The 8,479-nt window shown below is 38.4% G+C and overlaps 1 protein-coding gene across 1 annotated transcript in view; it reads right to left on the minus strand.

The window, feature by feature from the left end:
• LOC114032013 (dyslexia-associated protein KIAA0319-like) overlaps positions 1-6,439 on the minus strand; it is a gene marked incomplete at its 3' end in the record, with an annotated part of 81,235 nt that extends 74,796 nt beyond the window's left edge. The window contains exon 1 of the mRNA XM_027847217.1: positions 6,304-6,439. The remainder of the gene's footprint in view (positions 1-6,303) is intronic.
• Positions 6,440-8,479: the final 2,040 nt, after the last annotated feature.

The following is an 8,479-nucleotide window of genomic DNA, read 5'->3' on the forward strand; positions in this document are numbered from 1 at the left end:
GGTAGGCTTAATGGCTTCAGAAATCCAAATTGCCTCAAACTGAGGTTCTGTGAATTTGCAATTCTGTGAATTTCTCAATGAAAATCAATAAAGGAATAGAAATTGTTTGCACATGAAATTTTGGGAAGTTTAAGTTCTATACAAAAGAAGACAACCCCACTAGGCCCCTCATAGGGGGAGAAAGATCCAAGACCACCGTTAGCCCCTGAGAGGAAGAATGATGGAGAAGAAGCCACTAACCTTTTAATGCCTTCTTTCTAATGCTCCCATTCCTATTTGTCCCTGTTCCCTACCTTTCTTCTAGGGACTTTGAACAGATCAGAGTACAGAATTTCATGTTGGTAGGGACTTTTCTAGTCCAATTATGCCTGAAAAAATCCCCTCTACAACATACCCAACAAATGGTCACCCAGTCTTTGCTTAAAGACTTCAAGTACTGGATAACCCATTATTTTTCCAAGGTAGCCCAATCCATTTTGTGATAGCTGTAATAATTTCCCCTTAAATCAAGCCCAAAAATACCTCTTTATAATTTTCACCCATTTCTCCTAGCTCTGGGGCCCTTTTCTTCATGGTAGTCTTTCCAAGTACTCAAAGGTAGCATACATATTATACCAAAATCTTCTCTTCTTTAGATTAAACATCCACAGTTCCTTCAAATTCTCAATGATCATAGTGTCCTTCAGTATCTTGGTTGCCCTTCTCTGGACATTCTCCAGTTTATCAAGGGCCTTCCTAAAATGTGCCCCAAGGAATGGAATTTGACCAGGACAGAGCACAAGGAGACCATCACCTCTTTATTTTTAGCCCCTATACTTCTTGATGTTACCTGAATCACTGGAGCTTCCTTGGCTTCCATATCATACCATTAACAACTTCTAGTGGGGGGAGCAGCTAGGTGGCGAAGTGGATAGAGCACTGGCCCTGAAGTCAGGAGGACCTGAGTTCAAATCTGGTCTCAGACCAAACACTTGACATTTACTAGCTTTGTGACCCTGGGCAAGTCACTTAACCCTAATTGCCTAAAAAACAAAAAACAAAAAACAACTTCTAGTAGAGAAGAAGGGAAATAAGCATTTATATAGCACCTACTATGTACCAGGCACTGTGTTAAGCACTTTACAACTACCTCATTTGATCTTTACAAAAACCCAAGAAGTTGGGTACCGTTATTAGTGGTTTGGTGACAGGTAGGTGGCACAATGGATAGAGTGCTGGGTCTGAAGTCAGGAAGACTCAAATTCCTGAGTTCAAACCTGGCCTCTGGGTGACCCTGGGCAAGTCACGTAACCTTGTTTGCCTCAGTTCCTCATCTGTAAAATGAGCTATAGAAAGAAATGTCAAACCACTCCAATATCTCTGCCAAGAAAACCCCAAATGGAGTTGGACATTTTACAGTTGAAGAGATTGAGTCAAACAGACGTTAAGTGACTTGCTCAGGGTCATACAACTATTAAGTGTCTAAAGTTGGATTTGTATTGAGGTCTTCCTAATTGAAGACCCAGCACTCTATCCACTGCACCACCCAGTTAAAAGTCCACTAAAATCCCCAGACTTTTTTTTTTCAGATGAACTACTATTTAATCATGCCTCTTGCAATTAGATGCCTGAATTTAGGGCTAGGTAGGGAAGGAAACTGGAGATGCTGAGCCCCTATGAGACACAAGGAAGAAGACCAGGAGAAGAGGGTTCTTGAAATCAGAACCCTGATCTACCAATAAGCTAAGAGCTATGAGGCTTTTTTGTGAAATATGTTGGCAATGACAAATGCTGGCTACCGTAATAGGCAAAAACAAAACAATCTCTTTCCTCAAAGACCTCATGTTCCTCTTGAAGGATACAGTATGTACACATGTAATGGATTTTTTTTTAACTTCTTTCCTCAATTCTTCATGCCAGAGAAGTGCAGCTTCCATATCCCACCTTTCCTAACCTAGATGTGGTGAGATGCAGCATATATATTATTATGCTGTAAGAAACTATGAATGTGAAGTGTACAAAGAAATGAGGGAAGATTTATTTGAATTGATGCAAAGTGAAGCAAGCAGAACCACAAAAAAAATACAGGACTAAAACATTGTAAATAGAAACAACAACAACAAAACAATCAAAACTGAATGCTGTTAAATTATGACCAAACCAGGCTCCCCCCAAAAACTATGAGAAGTTATCTCTTCCCATTTTTTTTTTTTTTGCAGATGTGGATGACTATGAGTGTGGATCACTGTATATGTAAGATGTGTTGTTTAGTTTTACTAAACTGTTTTCTTTTTCTCTTTTTCTCTTGCTCTTTGTTTTAAGGGATGGCTCTCTGGAAAGGGTAAGAGAGGGACAGATTAGAAAAAACAGAAGTAGGGGAAGGTAGGGAGGGAAAGAATTTAGAATTCAAAATTTTTAAAAAATGTTAAAATTTTTTACATGTAATTGGAAAAAAATTAAAAATAAAGATACAGAAGTAAAACAAAAAGTACCAATAAAATGTTTTTAAAATTAAAAATAAAGAAAATGTTTTGATGCTCGAGAAGGTTAGCTTACACTAGAGAAAAAAATTGAGATTAAAAATATTCAGACTGAAATAATATCATGTAAAGAATAATTGAAAGAGCTAGGTGTTTAGTTTGGAGAAAAAAAAGATTAAGGGGAGAAGAAATCATGATAGCTATCTTCAAAAATCCAAAAGATTATCAAGAAGAAGAAGATATTCTAGATAGTTCCAGAAGGCTGAACCAGATACAATAGGTAGATTACCAGGAGGCCTATTTGGGCTTAATATTAAAGGAAAAACTTTCTAATAATTTTGGCTGCTCAAAAATAGAATGTACCTACTTGTGAGATAGTGAATTATCTATAAGAGAATGCACTAGAATAGTGTACAACTCTGATCAATCAGGTGCTGCTTGAATGCTTTAGAAAAGATTACTGAGATAGAGAGATGGTTGGATACGGTGTCAAACTCAAACAGAAACTGGGGCTATCAACCTATTAATTGTTAATTAATTTATTAATATAATTTATTAATCTATTAACCTGTACATAAAGATCCCTAAAGGCTTCATATTAACTAAGAAAACCACATATTAACATTATCTATGTTTTATTGTATTTTTATTTCTTTTGTTAAATATTTCCCAATTATATTTTAATCTGGTTCAGGCCATACTTGGGAGTGTTGCAGGCCACAATACTGTCAAAGGACACTATATTTGAACCCTGTCAACCAAGGGACCTATAAAGTCCATTTTTATTCAATGAATTTATGATCTTATTGACAAATAATTAGCCCAAGCAACCTAAATGTAAGAGATATCATAAATATTTCCTTTGCTAATTGTTCTTCCCTTCTTTGGACTATAACCAGTGACCTATGCATAAACATTCATATATATGTAGATATTTGTACACTGAAACAAAACCCTGATTATCTAGCAGCCAGAAATCTATCTAAGGAAACAGACTTAGGTTAGTTTAAGGTTCCTTTGAATTAGAAAATTCCATGATTTTAAGTTTCTGGTACATTGGTAAACATGGAAATCAAAGAAGACTTAAAAAGCTCACAATATTGGCAACACGACTCACCTTCTTTTAGAGCTCAAAAGGAAAATAGCTGAAGGTAACAAGCAGGGTGAGTGGTCACTGATTCCAAAATAGGAGAAAATGTCTTGAATATTGCTGAAAAGTTATGCTGATAATCATAATTAATAATAGCTAGCATTTATAAGCAGCACTTTAAAGCTTGTAAGCTGCTTTACAAATATTATCTCATTTTATTCTCTAAAGAGCCTTGAGAAGTAGGTGCTATTATTTCCCCCATGTTATGTTTTGGATGAGGATACTGAGGCAGACAGCAGCCAAGTGACTTGCTCAAGGTCACAAGTGTCTGAGGCCTGATTTGGGCTCATGTCTTTCTGATTCCATGTCCAATGCTCTATCCATTGTGCCACCTAGCTACAAATAGCTGTCATTTACATTATGTTTAAAGGTTTATAAAGCACTTGACATGTATTTTTTCATTTAATACTTGCATGGCATGCTGTGGGTCACACAGTCAATATGTGGCAGAAATGGGACTTGAACTCAGATCTTCCTAACCCCTAGGTCAACTCTTATCCACATTGCTTCTCACATTAAAGTGAGATAAAGAAAGTGAAGATGATTTTATTGAAAGAAGACAATTAAGGAGTCTAAATTGACCTGTTTCTATGACAGCATTGTCTTAATTACATAGGCAGTGGTCAAATTAACCTCTTACTAAACATAATTTTCCTATGAGCAAAGACAAGGAAGTGGATTGAAAAAAAATCAGAATTTCCCAGCAAGGCAGCCTCATCTCTTTGCAAGATACTATTGGGAGAAAAGGACAGGAAGGGAAGGAGGTGAAGCCCACCCACACATTACTTAATCTAGCTATAAGTTAAATCCCAGAGATAGACTATGTCCTAGACTATTCTAAAAGCCCCCATTAGAAGATTATTCAAGGTCAAAAAATATTAATTAAATTCCACCATTTTTATTCTTACATGGAAATAAAAATGGAGGGAGGTAGGGTAGAAATCACTAATCACTATGCAATCATAAAAATAGAGCCTACTTTAAAGTATGGACTTTTTTAAAGTCTTAAACAGGTTATTCAGGTTAATCTCCTTCCCTCAGCAAGGATCCTCCCCTGTTTTAAATGTAATTGTTATTATATTTAGTGAATGTACCCGTATTAATTAACATGTTGGGAAACTGCCAATTTACACATTTTAAGGTGACCTGCTATCATGAATGTGTGAGAACAAGCTTTGAGCACAATTAATAAATGATATTGATGGTACCAGGGAAAGTCCACTTCAAATGCACATACAATCTTCATATTTAAAGAAATTTAAATTGCATTTTTTCCTTTGATTTATTTGAAACAAATGTTTATGTATAAATCATGAATATTTAAATAACAAGCTCATCTTTTTTAAGTTCACACACAATTACAGATGTTACATTTCACGTGGATGTTATATTATTTTAAATTCTAAATGGGAATATACTAAACTGTAGCAATTTTTATGAATGTATGGTCACTTTCATAGAGTTATGAGTTGGCAATGGTGAATGTTTAAAACAGCTCTCACCCCAGGAAGTCCTGGGATGCTGTATTTGTATGCTCCTTTTTCTAAATGCATATTCAATGTCTCCTCAGGTTTTATCTGAATTGATACTTTCAATGTGCTTAGCATCTTTAAATCAAAACACAAGTTTAAAATAATAATCACTAAGAATGGTTCTGGATTCTTGTTGTACATCTCCAGTATCTCCTCTGGCTCTGGTCTTCTATACAACAGGTTGTAAATATTTTCAGCAATTATGCATTCCACATTCAAAGCAATAAGGATAACAATAAACGCCTTTCCCTTTAACAGCAATAACAAAACCCTTTCTATTGTTCTTGTTTGTATATATGAATAAATGTGTTGATAGAGGTTTGTATGTCTGAATGTATATCTGTTGTCAGAGGTTACTATTTTTATAGTAAAATATGTATTTGAAAATACATATTTGGTGGCTTCAATTATTTTTGTGGCTAACACTATAACTTTCTTGTTCTTGTTCATAAATTTTTATTCTTCACAAAACGACTATGTTGTAGAACCATCAGTGGTTAAAAAATGAACAAGTGATAATTACACATAAGTACTCATACCATCATTTTCCTTCCTTACCATTAAGAGAATTACAAACTCACAGAAAGAATGGTGACTTTCACCTTTTCAGATTAACGTGCCAGTTAGTTAAGGAAGTTCAAAAGGAGAGAAGTGAAAATCTTAAAAATCCTTAAACTACAGTCTGGGCTAAGCTAATGCAATGAAGTTAATAGGCGACAAAGTGATGGCTTGGATGGATCCTTGATCGCATCGGTGTGAAAGCTTCCTACACCAATATAGATCACAGCGGCTTCCTGACTTCTCAGCCAGTGTGACAAGATTAGACAAAGTAAAACTAGGCAAGAGCATTTCAAATGAAAAACCAGTCTAAAGAAAATTAATTCCATGAGGCTGGGCAGCCCGCTGAGAGCACTTTCCATTCCTGGGCTCCACCCCACTCCCAAACAATTATTTTCTCTGCAGCAATCAGCGCTTCCACTCAGAATTGATAACTGCAAGGTACCAGAACAACCACAAAAAACCCACAGCACCTGCTCCCATCTCCTCCTAGGCTTACACTCCATTTAGCTGTTCTGCATGTCTTTGAAATAGCCCTCCAACATCAGTGCTCCAAGTCTTCATTACTTCGTCAGCACCCATTGGGGAGGTTCAGATACCGTACCTGGACATCGGCGCTGCTCAGTCAGAAGATACTCCTCCTTGTCGGACTCCCAGGCCTGGAAGCGTCATTCATCGCAGCATCTGCTCCTCTCCTTCCCCGTCATCATCTCCTTGTACAACCTCGCACACAGATTCCGTCAAGAATTCGAAGTTAGCAACCCATCAGTGCGAAGCGCTTCATTCCTCTTCCCCACCGTTCCCTCTGGACTGAAGGCTGTTGCAAAGCAGCTTCAGGTTCCCAGGGTAGTTTTCCTGCGGTGCTGAGGCAGCGGCGGCTGCTCTCTTTGCCTCAGGCAGAGGGAGCAGGAGCAGCCGCGACGGTGGCGGCAGCAGTTGCAGCACGGGCACCGCCCGCCTACCCCAGCGCTGGCCACACCAGCTTGGACAACTGGGGGGAGCTCAGGCGCGCTGAAGGATGTGGCTCGCCCCCTGGGCCCCTTGGCCGCGGAAGCTTTGGCAGGTGCCGGTCTGCGCGCGCGTGATGCAGCCTGGACCACTGTTACCAGGACAACGCGCACGCCGCGCCTCTCCCTCCTCCCTCCCTCCCCCTTAAGCACACGCCCAGTCATAGATGCACTGTCTCAAACCCCAGAAAAACGGATGCAACACACCTGAAGGCGTGCACTGTCCTGCACAATAGCTGCTATCATCTCCAGCTCTGGTAGAAATCATCAACCATCAAACCAATACTATAATTGCTTCTGGAAAAGGTGTTTCTGATGAAAAATGCTATCCAGCTCCAGAAAGAGAACTGATGAACTCTGAATGCAGACTGAAGTACATTTTTCTCACTTTATTTTTCTTGCAGTGTGTGTGTGTGTGTGAGATGGCTAATATGAAAATACATTTTGCCTGATTTTCTATGTACAGTTGACATATTGCTTGCCTTCTTAGTGGGTGAGGAAAGGGTTACATTACAGGGAGGAAGAGAATTTGGAACTCAAATTTTTACAAAACTGTTAAAAATAAATAATAATTTTTATTTTTTATTAATTTATTTTAATTTATCAACAATCACTTCCATAAGCTTTTGAGTTTTAAATTTTTCTCCCCTTCCCTTCCCACCTCCCTCCCCAAGACAAATCTGATATAGGCTATACATATACATTCCTATTAAATTTTCACATTAGTGATGTTGTAAGAAAGAATTAGAACCAATAGGAGGAACCACAAGAAAGAGAAAACAAAACAAAACAGAAGAAAAAAAGTAGTAAATAGTATGCTTCAATCTGCATTCAAACTCCATAGTTCTTTCTTTGGATGTGGATAGCATTTTCCATCATGAGGCCTTTGGAGATGACTTAGATTCTTGCATTGCTGAGAAGGGCTAAGTCTATCAATGTTAGTCATCACATAATATGGCTGTTACTGTGTACAATCTTCTCCTGGTTCTGCTCACTTCACCTAGCGTCAGACCATACAAGTCCTTCCAGGTTTTTCTGAAGTCTGCCTGCTCATTATTTCTTATAGCACAATAGTATTCCATTACATTCATATACCACAACTTGTTCAGCCATTCCCCAATCGAGGGGCATCCAAAAATTGAATTTAAAAAAATAATAGGGAGCAGCTAGGTGGTGCAGTGGAAAGAGTACCGGCCCTGGAATCAGGAGGACCTGAGTTCAAATCCAGTCTCAGACACTTGACACTTACTAGCTGTGTGACCCTGGGCAAGTCACTTGACCCCATCTCCCAGCCAAAAATAAATAAATAATATAAAAAGATTTTAAATAATTTTAAAAAGAAAGACAAGGTGTGTCAAATGGCTGTTCTATGGTTCAACCCACCATCCCTGTGACTCCTCAGACCAAAACTCCCTTCCCTGGCCACCATTCCTCTCTGTACTGTCTTTCTATTTGAATCTAATAAGCTCCTTGAGGGCAGTTTTTGTTTTGTTTTGTTTTTGCTTCAGTATTCCTAGCAGCTGAGCACTGTGCTTGTCATCTAATAAGCAGGTAAATATTTTCATTCATTCATACACACACAAAACACACAGATATTTAACACAAACACACAACCATCCTAAAAATGGAAGCACACACACATAATACACACAAGGTATTAGGCAGGCAGGGGTGGCGGGAACACTTGCTCTGGAGCTTGTATGTGAGTGGGGAAGTGGGAGGGGGGCAGGGGATTAAATGGGCTGAGGAGAAGGAAGCTGGTAGCCTCTCCTG

The sequence above is a fragment of the Vombatus ursinus genome, unplaced genomic scaffold, assembly GCF_900497805.2.
Source record: "Vombatus ursinus unplaced genomic scaffold, bare-nosed wombat genome assembly UNPS02015392.1, whole genome shotgun sequence".
In the NCBI taxonomy this organism is placed as follows: Eukaryota; Metazoa; Chordata; class Mammalia; order Diprotodontia; family Vombatidae; genus Vombatus; species Vombatus ursinus.